Below are 12,594 nucleotides of genomic sequence, written 5' to 3'. Positions count from 1 at the left end.
TCCTGATTTGTAGCTGGTAGCTGCACAAACACTCTGTACCAGCAAATTTCAGTCTGCAAGTTATCAGTGCAAGTATTCTGCCATCAAAGCCTTAAACAAGCAAAAGGTCCTTGCTATTTACGTTGATTATCGCCACCCAAATCCTCTGGATTATTTCTGTTTGAATGATTGACTCAACTGAATGCCTAGGCTTGAGGGGTGCAACCACATCCATGGAGCAGCAGAGATGGCACCCCTCACCCCTGCTGTCCAGCCAGCCTTGGGCTCTGGCAGTGCTGCAGTCCAGACCCCCTGAGACCCAGCTGCCTTCCTGGGGGGCAGGAGAGGTCTCCCTGATCCCACAGGCACACAGGGACATCTTCAGCCTAAATATACCTCCTGGCCACTGGGCTGGTGTACAAAAAGAGTTGTCATTCTGGCAAAGAAAAGACCACCTTCAAGGGTGGGAGAGGGACCTTTGCAGTGCCCAAATCCCTGTATGCATCTGTGCCCATTTTCTGTGCTGACTTTCTACATGTGACCTTCTGAGGAGCATCTCCCCACCAGCAATATTTGTGGAAAAGGATGAAAATAAGTGCTCGGTGCATCCGAAGGTAACTCCTGCTCAGTGCATGAGCTCAGGTTCATGGTGACACTTTTGGAAAATGCCCATTTTTTGCCCATGTTTTTTGTGTCCTGAGACCTACATGCAGCACCCACTTACCGCATTTCAACACACGACTTTGCACCAGCTTAACAAGGGACCCTATGTCTGCAAGCTGCAGCAGCTGGCTCTACATGCAGCTTCGCTTGCAAGCAAAAGCTCAGAAGCATGGTCTGATGTGTGGGTGTGGATCCAGGACTTTCTTCTGTTTTCACACACAGGGGCTCTCAAACAGTGTAACTCCACTGATTTGAGTCTGTGGTGGTCTCATCCAAGCTTGGGGATGCAAGGTCTGCTGCCCCACCTGGCCTCAAACCACGGAGCGGGTCCTCGATGGCGTTATTTAGCTGTATGGATGCAGCCAGAGAGAGGAGGAAGTCGCCCACATGCAAGGGGCACTTGATGACTCCCATTTAACTGCTGTTTGCAAATTTCTGGTGACTGTAGCCATTATTTCCAAGACAGTTAATGCTGTAATATGCAAGTGTGACATGGCAAAAGGCCATAGGCTAAATCTTCATTCTGATCCATATTTTGCCAAATTAGCAGCTTTAATGGCATCACTGTAATACACATGGGATTATAATGCTCTAACAGCTCAGCTGCTGGTGTGGCTGCATCAGGTTAGCACGATAATAGGACCAGCTAGACATAAAAACTGGCCAGAGGAGAGTTAGCTTTCCAGTTTGAAAGGGGAACACTTGTGGGAAACCATGGTTGTCCAGGGACTGTGCAACTTGGCAGGACGGCAGGCTGGGAGATGCATTGCTCAGTCCAAACCCAACATTAAATTGTAGGGCTTGGGTTTCAATCAGGTTTCCTTATCTTTCTGACTGGGCACTTTTGGGATTGACCTTCCTACATGCCGTTCTCCCTCCTTTCCTGCTTTCCTGCCCCATCAGACACCACAGTGAATCGAAGTCCCTTCTTATCCCTGCTTGTATAAACCTGGGTGAGTGCCTCTTGCTGACATCCACAGGATGTCCCGTGCAGATGGCACCAGGCTGCCCTCCATTACTGACAGCTGTAGGGGAAACCTAACCTGCCTCAGACAACACCTGCACTAGTCTTTATCCCCAGGACAGGAGAGGTGGATGCTGTTCAGGGCATCAATAGTATCCATTCAGGCAGCTTACCAGCCTGCTTGTGTGGCCCCATTGCTGACTGCCAGTAGGATTTCTGGCAGTGCTAGTCAACACAGGACGTACTCCATGTCTGCTACTTATATTTCCCTGCACCCTGGAACAGGGAAGGACCCCTCTTACACCCTCGGTCCTGCCTTCTAGGGATGATAGTTGGCTATTTAAGCAGGTCCCTGTCACCTTCTAGCCAAGGTGCAAGTCTGGCTAGGGCTGAAGTAGCAGGATTCATGCCAACCAGGCACTTCTCCTGTGAGTGTTGGCATCTGAGTGCATCAGCCCAGCTCCTTTTATAGTCTTGGGGAGAATGGCCCACGCTGGAGATGCATTTCCCCAGACCTGGCTGGGACATCAGGCAGTATTCTACGTTCTTTGGATGCAAACAATGTATGAATCTTCATCTGCTCTGCTGGGTCTCACAGCAGGTCTTGAGGAGAGGTGTTTGCACTGTTAGTTACAATTTCCTCTGTTGTCCAACAGACCTTTTAAACAAGAACATAAGAAATGTCTTACTAGCTCAGTGCAACAGTCCCTCCAGCCCAACATGCTGTCCCCAGCAGTGACTACAGGAGATGGCATTGTGAGTCAACTCATAGGCAGGAGCCACCACATGCTGTCCATTCTCCTGGTATTCCCTCAGCACCTACAACTGTTGTACTGGAGCATCGGAGGGCACATCCCTAGGGAAGCAAAGCCAGCAATTTTTAAAAGTGGGAGGAGACTTGTAGCCTTCTAAGATGTGTGCCCCCCAGTAAAGCACACATCACTTCATACTGGCTGCTTTGTACTTTGGTTGGACAAGTGGCATCTTCTGGTAAGTTCTTCCAAATGTTATTTACCTTCACCACGAGCATTTTTTATCAAATTCCCAGTGTGAATTGTTTTCCTGCGTAAGTTTTCTGCATGCAGAAAGTCATTATGTTCTCACTTACTGAGCTGGGGCAGCCTCTGCCATCACAGACCTTCTCCATGTGAAGATGCATTTTTTGCCTAAAACCTCCTTCAGCAAATCATAGAATCAGAGAATCATCAAGGTTGGAAAAGACCTCCAGGATCATCAAGTCCAACCATCAACCCAACACCACCATGTCTCCTAAACCACGCCCTGAAGTGCTGCATCTACATGCTTTTTGAACACCTCCAGGAACAGTGACTCCACCACCTCTCTGGGCAGCCTCTTCCAATGCATGACCACTCTTTCAGTAAAGACGTTTTTCCTAATATCCAATCTAAACTTCCCCTGATGCAGCTTGAAGCCATTTCCTCTTGCCCTATCACTGGTGACCTGGGAGAAGAGACCAACACCCACCGTGCTACAACCTCATTTCAGGTAGTTGTAGAGAGCGATGAGCTCTCCCCTGAGCCTGCTTTTCTGCAGACTAAACAACCCCAATTCCCTCAGCCTCTCCTCATGAGTCTTGCTCTCTAGACCCTTCCCCAGCTTTGTTGCCCTTCTTCTCGACAAGATCCAGCACCTCAATGTCCTTCGTGTACTGAGGGGCCCAAAACGGCACACAGCACTCGAGGTGTGGCCTCACCAGTGCCAGGTACAGGGACACAATCACTTCTCTGCTCCTGCTGGCTACGCTATTCCTGATACAAGCCAGGATGCTGTTGGCTGTCTTGGCCACCTGGGCACACTGCTAGCTCACGTTCAGCCGGCCGTTGACCAGCACCCCCAGGTCCTTCTCTGCTGGGCAGCTTTCCAGCTACTCTTCCCCAAGCCTATAGCGTTGCAGCTTTCCAATAGACAGAGAGCGTTTCCTTTGCAAAGCACCTTTCTTGCCCAAGATCAGGTCACTCTTGCAGCTTCTCTATACATTTCTTCTACCTCCTCCTCGTCCTTTCTTGAGCCTGATCTTCTCCCCTCTGCTGATGAGTGCAGAAGCAAAATGATCTGTTTGGCTTACATCATCACGCTGTTATGGGCGTGACGCATCCACTCCTTTGGGTCTCCATTCCCACACCTCCTCTTCACTTGCATGGCAGATTTTACATCACTTAAGCACAGCTGTGGGGGAGCCAGAGCTGCTTGTGGGCAGGGAGGAGAACTCAAACCTCCCTGGAAAACTCATGGAAGTACTCCCTCCCCTCATCTTCTCTGTTGGCTACAGTGATGAGAGGCAGGAACATCAGCGAATCTTTTTTCCTCTTTTAAAAAATCATCTGTTTTTTCAAAAGTGAAGTGCTGTCAAAAGTTGTTGGCTTTACTAAAGTACTTTATTTGTGGTGAATTATTTTGCCAAATATATTTTCAAAAATCCATTTCGACTCCATGCAGCGATATAAGCAATAGCTGCACTGGAATTGTACAGATGCTTTAAGCAGGAACTGATCTTAAACATCTCAACAATTTTCATTTTCTCAAAAGCACAGCTTTTATTGGGATCGAACTATCAAAAGCAGTCTTTAAAGCAGTTAAATAACATGCCAGTTAAGATATCAGTGATAAATGCCACAGATAATCTTACAAAACTAGGGACAAAATGGAATTTGCTGAACTGGAACCAATTTCACAATTCTAAGGTTCTTCCCGACATTTCCTCAGTGCTTTCTTCCTCCCCCCTCTGCACAGCTCGCCTTCAACTGTGCATGCTCATCGCCCTCAGAGCTACTTTGCAATGCTGCACATCCAACACCATTGCCGGAATAACTGGGAATGCACATGGCGGTCGGTCACACGCTTGGGCCACGTCTCCCCCATCTGTCACAGGGCAAAAGTAATTTCTGCACCCCCTGGCCGCCTGCAGAGCATCATCAATGCACAGCTGCTGAGCTGGGCTTTTCCTGCTAATCTCCCTTTGGCAGAAACTTACATTTCCCTCTGGTATTGAAGGACACTAATATGGCAAGAGGTGTTTTCTTTTATTCCTTTCAAAGCCCTACCTCCTATATTATTATCAGCAGTACCTGAGTTTTCTAGTTGCTGGGTCAAGAAGGGAATTCTTCATTTCTTGTTGGGGGATACTTGCTGCCTAGGGAAGAAGGTTGCAGCCTCCACCTTCTTAATTTTGTCCCTTCACACCACTGCATTTGGTATGCTCTCCCTTCCTCTGCTCACTTATTAAGGGGAGAGTTTATGGCAATATTTCATGCCACTTTTCTCTGCAAATGTTATACCCAAGAGAGCATATCCTTTAACTCTCACCAGCAAGCCAGCAGCTCAATAAAGACACTTTACATTTTCATGCTGTTATTAGATAAAGTAACTGCCATCATTTCCTATTCATAGTGGCTGCCTGGTGCCCACATTACCATAAGGACGTATTGCTTTCAATTGCCAGCCTAACGCAATGCTCAGCAGAGTCCTGCTGCCCTGGGCCATATCGGCACGGGGGGGGGGGTGGATGAACTGCCTTGGTTGCCTTGTGTCAGAGAGAAAAAGCACCAGAAGCCAGTAGTGATGGATGGAGGAGGTTCCTTTTCCTGCTGTCGGCCCAGGCAGTGGCTTGTACAGAGGCAGCCTCTAATTCTGAGCAGGTTTTAAGAGCCAGAGAGTTTATCATTTTCTGGGCAGCCCACCTGAGAGGCTGTCTCTGGTCACGCTCTGCGGGCTGGCATTTTGTTCCCAGAGCTGCACTCAGCTGGGGAAAGCAGCAGTCAGCAATGCAGACTGGCGGCAGCGCCAGTGTCACCCTTTAATCTCCTTAGCGTTGCCTCAGCTCCAGTGCTGATTTGTGATCAGGATGCTGGGGGCCTCCCTAGGAGCCTGCCAGAGTCACAACAGGATTTTTTTTGGGTCCAGCTGCTTTCAAACAGACACAGAGACATGTGCATGGAGGTGTGCGAAGGACAGGCAGGCAGCAGGGACGAGGCAGACTTGCTGTGCTTATGTCAAAGTGTGAGCAGCTTCTGGGAGTGCAGACAAGCCCTGCTGAACAAGGTCATGCTGCTCCTGCCTCCACCATGGAGGAGGAGGGCCTGGGCAACAAAGAGGTGGAGGGCTGTATCCAAATGACCCAGCAAGATGGACTGAAGTCCTTGCTCTTCTGGGTCACAAGAAAGATAAGTAATTCAGGCTTGCTTCAGAGCTTTGGATCCTATGTCCACATTTTCCTGCACTTGGACTTTTCTGTCTTCAAAATCTGGTTGAGGAAGATTTAGGAGATATTCATTGAGGATTTTCCAGCTCTCAGAGGTGGAACACATCTTCCTGAGTTAGCCAGCCGTGCCTCTTGAGACATGGGGTGAAGCAGGTCTGGGGCATCTCAGTTTAAAGAAGGTATCTAAAATGGGTTAGATGACTCACCACCTAAAAGTACCAAATCACCTCCACTGACCTGCAGCTCTCACAGATGTAGCACCACGCTCCTCCGTAACCAGGTGAGATAAATCCCAAGCCCAGCAAGCTGGGCATTGCCACACAAGCAGCATCTCCAGTACGTGGCATCCTGCAACCCCAGAGAAGCCCCTGCACATCCCACCTGGACAGTGGGTACCATGGCAGGGGCTGCTTCAGTGAGGACCTTCTTGCCACTGGCACTGCTTGGCCAGCACTGCAGGAAGGCCAGCCCTGGTTGTGACCGAGGGGAGTAGTCTCTGCAAGGGGTTCTGCTTGCTGTAGGGGTACGTGCACAGCCCACGCTGCTCTCCCCGGCCATGGCATCCCCCTGGCCTGGCCCTAGTGAAGGCTCCAGAGCCCAGGTGACCCCAAATTAGTCTGGGTACACACCATTGCAAGAGCCTCTGTGTCACCTCTGGTCCCCGATCCTGCTCTGGGCAGCGGAGCTCCACATTGCGAGGCATACCACTCACCAACACAGACATGGGCTGGTGATGGTTGGACAAGCACCAACTAGATCTAAATTTCAGACCCCTTTTCTAAATTTCTAAACCATTTTCATGAGAATTTCTGGGACAGAGCCCAGCAGTAGCCTCCCACATAGTCCTGGTGAGCCCAGGGGCCACACCATTATCTGAAGGTTTCACCAGCTCCTGCCATCTAAAGGCTTGCAGATCCCACTGATGACCACTTGCCAGGTGGGACACGTAGCCTTTTTGAATCTGTTTTTAGTCACTTGAAAAGCTTGGCTGCCAATGCCAGTGTTGCTGAGGGATTGCTGCGAAGTTCAATTAGCTAATGGCACAGAGATTCAGAAAGCAACGTGGATGGGAGGCAGTACTCAGTGCCAAGTCCTGTTAAAATTATTACCATGTCCCAGTGTATCACCAGAGGCATCCATCCCTCATGAGCTGCACCTGGTAACAGTTTGCCTGGACCATGTCCTTTCATGTCTGTGTGAGCACCAAAGGCATCCTAGCAGCCAGTGGCATTTTTCAACCCACAGGTAGCTAAGGTTGAGCTCACCTAGGTCAGAGATGGTGCAGGGACACCTCTGCCCAGAAAGTGTGCACAAAAAGGGATGTCCAACAACAAGAGCCTCACCTGGAGCATCAAATTCTCTTCCCGTGTTCACACATGGTTCTCCCATGACATTGGTGGCATCTGTAGACAGGTATCTGATGGCAGAATTTCACTCTTAGACCATTTATTACGCCTTCAGGATCTTCTCAGGAAGAAAAAACAGAGGTGGCTAGTCCTCCCTGAAATGAATTTTTGGGCTGTCCTTCAGCTTAGTTTACCCTTGCAATTATGCTGATGCCAGCAGAGATGAAGCAGACCGATGCCTGCCACCACCAGCTGGCCAGCGCAGTGAAGGCCACCCAGCTCCCTCGAGGCTAGGTCCTGCAGTGATGGACTAGTGTGTCATGAGCTAGAGATTGTCTATGATGTCCAGGACCCACATCACATCTGTCTTGCCTTGTCTAATATGGCAAATGGTGAGAAACACTGTGGAGGGCTGTCAAAGTATGGCCTCTCTTTACCTCCTCTTTGTATCACAGGTGGACAAGTGATGCTGTGTTGTGCTTCAGATGTGGTTGGAGTCATGGACAGGGCAGAGGATGTTGGTAGATCAGTGGAGAGGGGCTGAGGGAGAGAGAGAGGCAGGAGGTGAGAGCTAAAGGTCCAGAACATGTGCCTATAAATAATCCACCTTCTTTGTGTGGTAGAAGGATATATATCTGGAGTTATTAACCTTAGTTATAAACCCTTAATTCACTATTTCCCTGGAGCAAGATGGCACAACTCCCCTTCGTGCTGGCGGGCATGTCACCCCACTGGGTCCCTCTGGGCAGGTGGTTTCTCACCGGTACAGGTTTTCAACAGTGCTTGACATAAATTTAAAATATGCAGCACTGGAAATGACAATAACCAAATAAATACTTGCAGCCACATCGCACTCTTGGCTTCCCTGGGGTGAGCAGTTTTAATACTGCCAGTGTTGCCTCTGTTTTGGGGCACAGCCACAGGACAGACCTTATTGCTTTTCTTCCTGCCTTCGTAAATTTAACTAAATTAATTTGATTTATATAGCCAATAAACAGGCGCTTCTGCCCCCTGTTCTCAGAGACAATTGTCAAATGGACTGTTCTTGCAGCCACCTCTCTGCCAATAACAACAGCATCTTTTAGTTGAAAATAATCATTTAAAGGGGAAACTGTCCTAATTGGCTAATGTCTTAATTCTGGGTCTGTTTTCCAGAGAATAACTAATGTTTTTCATAACAAGATCAGTTATCGTCTCTGGGGATACAGCCACCTTCTTCCTGGAATGCTTTTCATGCCGGAGGATGCGTGTTGAAACCGAGAGCAATATTGTTGGCGAAAATCCCAGCTGACGCTACATGTTTCTGACTGTGATACAGCTAACTCCCGAGAGGCGAGTAGAGCCTGACCTCAGGGCAGCCAGTAGAGATCAAGGCTGCAAGCTTCCAGCCTGGGATTTAGCTCAGCCACTTTACACTGAAGGAAAAACTCCCAGAGCCTTCTCTCCAAGAAGATTTTCCCGGCAAAGCAACTGTTTTGAGTTAAGCGTCTCGATGTGAAAACATCCCTCTGCTGGCAGTAATAGCTGAGGGAGAGTTCCCAGTGCGACTTGTGCCTAATAGCACTGGGACTAAAACTGCATGCGTTGCTAATCACGGCACATCAAAGAGTCAGGCAGTAATTTAAGGCTTGATTTCTTTTTTTGGGGGAGACAGTGTTTCAATTTCTGTTTGGTATTCCTTAACAAAAAAAAATCTAACCCTTCAATAAAACTGAGCATCCAGATAGCTCAACAGAAAACCTAAGAAGAGGTTATCAAGACCATCCCGACTATATCTTGACCCATTACTAGAAAATAAACAACTCCTGCAGATCTTTTGCCAGCAATTAGCTAGCAGGCAGCAAACTGCTCCTCCCCAAGTCCTTCCACCACTGCCACCTACCCACCGAACTATTGTCTTCAATCAAGGAAAGCCCCACAGAGCAGATGAGCCTTGACCTCTGGCCTCGAGGCCATCGTGCTTCGGCTCAAGGCGGGGCGGGGGGTCTCAAGGGGCTTCCTTCCAGAACACACTCTGGTTTACATTTTAAATGGCAATTTATAAAACCATGATACAGCTAACACTGAAAACCTAACTTGTTTGAAAGCAATCCCTGCCACGCAGCATGACAACGGCATGCCTCGGGGTTTGCCTTGGTGTGTTTTTTTTTAATGTAAAGATATCAAATGATTAGCTCACTCTCCCGGTGTTATTTCACCTCTCTGTATGAAGCAAGACCATCAGAGACACTTTTCTTAATTACTCAGCAATCCCACTGGGATTCATTTATCTCCAGGGTTAAAATATGCCAGGCATTTAAAGTGCAAACCGAATGATTGTATTAAAAGTTTGCCAGAAGGACTATCAGCATTTTATGTGTGTAACATCCCTGGTTGAAAGATTCCAAAAGCTAGCTGTGATATATTCCACTTAATTATTTCTTTCGATGGTTTTATAAATGTGCTCTCTATGATCTACAAGCAGTGTACATCTCGATTATATATGACATGTTTGTTTTTAACTAAAAGCAAATCAATAAAGAGATTCCACTTTTTATTTAATGTTGCTATTGGATGGCTGCTCACAATAAAAAAACCCACAAATATTAGTTGAATCATAAGAATCCAAACAGGCTACTTAACAAAGCATAAAAAATAGATGTCAGCCTTTGTTTTGGAATTAGGTTATAAACCATGCCCCTGCATCTGAAATGCAAAGCAGCAGAGCTAGAGGATAAGGCACGAAGCAGCACCTTTGCCCCTCCGCCTGCCAATGCGGTGGCTTTTAATCGAAGCTGGAGAGAAGCCATCCTGCCTTGGAGAACACCTGCCACCTGCCCTGGCCCCACAGCCCATCGCAAGAAGGAGGAGCTCTGACAAATTGCAGTCCCAAAGTCCAGATCAGGATATTTTTTTGCATTTTTTTGGATCCAAACCTAATTCAGCCGCTGATCCAGTGTGCAGCCTGGGGGTTGCCACCTTGTCTGCATTTCTGCTGTGCCTGCTGAGGGTGAGATGCTCCAATGCACAAGCACAAGTTGGAAAAAGTCATCGTGGAGGACTTGACCCCTCTAGTGCTCTTGGGTGCTAAATCCATTTCCGTCTAGCAAATAAATAAATGCACATTTTGGTTCTTCTGAAACACCGCTGGAGGATCCTCGGCCACCCTGTGTCTCTTGCCCCTTTGATGCCTGAACCTGTATGGGCCTGGAGCCCCTCAGCAGGAGGGCAGAGGTGCCAGGCAGCATGCACGGCGGCAACCAGGACATGGGGCATGTCCCTTTAGCGAGAGTGGGTGCAGAGAGGGTCTGGGTGCTCCAGGGTGAGGCAGGGTGGGGAACATCCATGGCACCCCAGTCTCAGCTGTAGGGGCACTCACAGCCCCTTGGGGAGTCCAGTCTTTCCCAACCCATGTGTTTTCCTGACATGTTTTTTGCTCTCGCAGCCCCATTTACCTCCTGCCACCAGCCCTGGAGTGGTGATTTCTTGCCTCCCATGGAATGTCTGGAAGTGGCCACATTCATGGATGAGATGGCTTCTCTACCTCAAAGGTCAGGGCAAGAAGAGTGGTGGAGGAGGCAAACAGCACCCAGATGAACTCACACTTAGCAGTTATTGCTAGTATTAGTGGTTTTCATGATGAGAAAGGTGAGCAAAGAAAAGGATTTAAATGGTGTTTGCTTCTTGTACATCTGATTTTTCCATCATTTGCAGATCCCTTCAATTAATTCCTCCTGGAGAAGAGAAAGCCCTTCTAGATCGTTTTCCAAAGCTTTGTAATTAATGTAAGCAGAGCCCTGAGGGGCGTTCGATTTGTGTTAGAGTGTCAGTCTCATTTATGGTTAATTTGGGACGGATCCACTCCACTTTGCTTTGCTGGACTGTAGCACCCAGTCAGATCTGTTTATGAGATGCACTTTATTACCAGCAGAGGTACCCTCAGGGCACTACATCAATTTACAAGTACTTAGTCGCTGCTTTCTCTTAACCCTCTGACTGCCAGCTTATTTGCATTTTGTAAGTTAAATAAACAGCATTCAGTGGCTGACTGGGGCAAATAGCAACTCCTTTAGCTAGTGGATCCTAATTAACAAGATAGGAGTAAGGCAGCCACCCATATCCTAGTAATACTGTCATTGCACCATAATATTTCAGCTGAGGATCCCTGGGATCTTTACGTGACAATGCAGGGGACAAAAAGGGCATGGGAGTGAGTTGGTAGTGAGTATGAGAGCCTCCCTCTGCAGATGGACACGGGGGTTGAATGACATATCACTGCCTGCACAAAAAGTCTGGGCAATGCTTGGAAGAGAGCTTGAAAGAAAGACCATGTGTCCCAGATTTCAGAGCTCTGCTCCCCTTTCTGTCTCCAGCCTTCCCCTACTTTCTAGAGTCAGAAATAAATCAGGAACTGTTCAGGTGGTTTCACCCTGACACCGAAGAACCACGAGATCCTGCTGGTCTCTAGGACGTTTAAACGATGCTGTGAGCCTTCTGCGGGGGCCGAGCTGGGAAGTGCTGACCCTTCGACCACGGCACTGTCCCTGTCGGTGGCAGAGAGGGAGAGGGACTTTTGGGGGAAAGAAGGCAAAATAAACAGAAATAGAAACAGTGTAAAAAAGGAGCTCAGGCTCATGTGTGACTTGATCTGCTAGAGTGGAGAACAAAATTGTCCCTAATGTTTTCCATTGAAAAACAACCTTTCCATTCAATAAACATTTTCAAGAACATGCTACTTTCAATGACTTTTCATGATCGGAAAAGTTTTAATTGCCAAGCAACTCCCAAATGTTTCCATTTCTCAAACTCTGGGTTTCTCATGGAGAAACTTGAAAAAACACCAGCACAGACAACAGAAATCCCTAATTCCAGGGGGCAAAAAATCTCCATGAGCTCTGGCTGCAGTCTAGAAACAACCCTGCAGATAGTACCCAGAAACAATTTCTCGTCCTACTTGCTCACTTCACCGGCAAGGCAAACTTTCCCCTTGATTAGGACTGAAGAGCAGGCCTCCTCCTACATCACGAGAGGGAGTAACAGTTATGCCACAAAGCACGGGGCAGAGGTGATGACTCGCTGTCCTATGTCAAGGTCAGTCTTCTTCTAGACCACAGAAAATAAAATGAGAGGAAAGAAACGGACCCCCATTGTAGCAGCTTTTGAGCCATTTTTCTGCTCCAATCACACTTCAATGAAAGTTGGGCGGGAAAAGCCCAGAAGAGAGGGCCAGTAGAACAGGGATCTGTAAGAAATGATAACAGAGAGAGTGTGTCAAGAGGGTTTAAATGGACAGCTTACATCAGATGGAGGAGTAAATGCGGTTAACACAAAGCATTTTAAAGCCGATGGTAAGTGACAGCTACGTTCCTTTGCGCCTTATTATTAAATCGCATTGGATTAATCTGGCATTAAGTGGTATTTCTGTCTCTCTTCCCTGTCACACA

The sequence above is a fragment of the Phalacrocorax aristotelis genome, chromosome 1 (genome assembly GCF_949628215.1).
Source record: "Phalacrocorax aristotelis chromosome 1, bGulAri2.1, whole genome shotgun sequence".
NCBI classification, from domain to species: Eukaryota; Metazoa; Chordata; class Aves; order Suliformes; family Phalacrocoracidae; genus Phalacrocorax; species Phalacrocorax aristotelis.
This window is presented reverse-complemented; position numbering follows the sequence as displayed.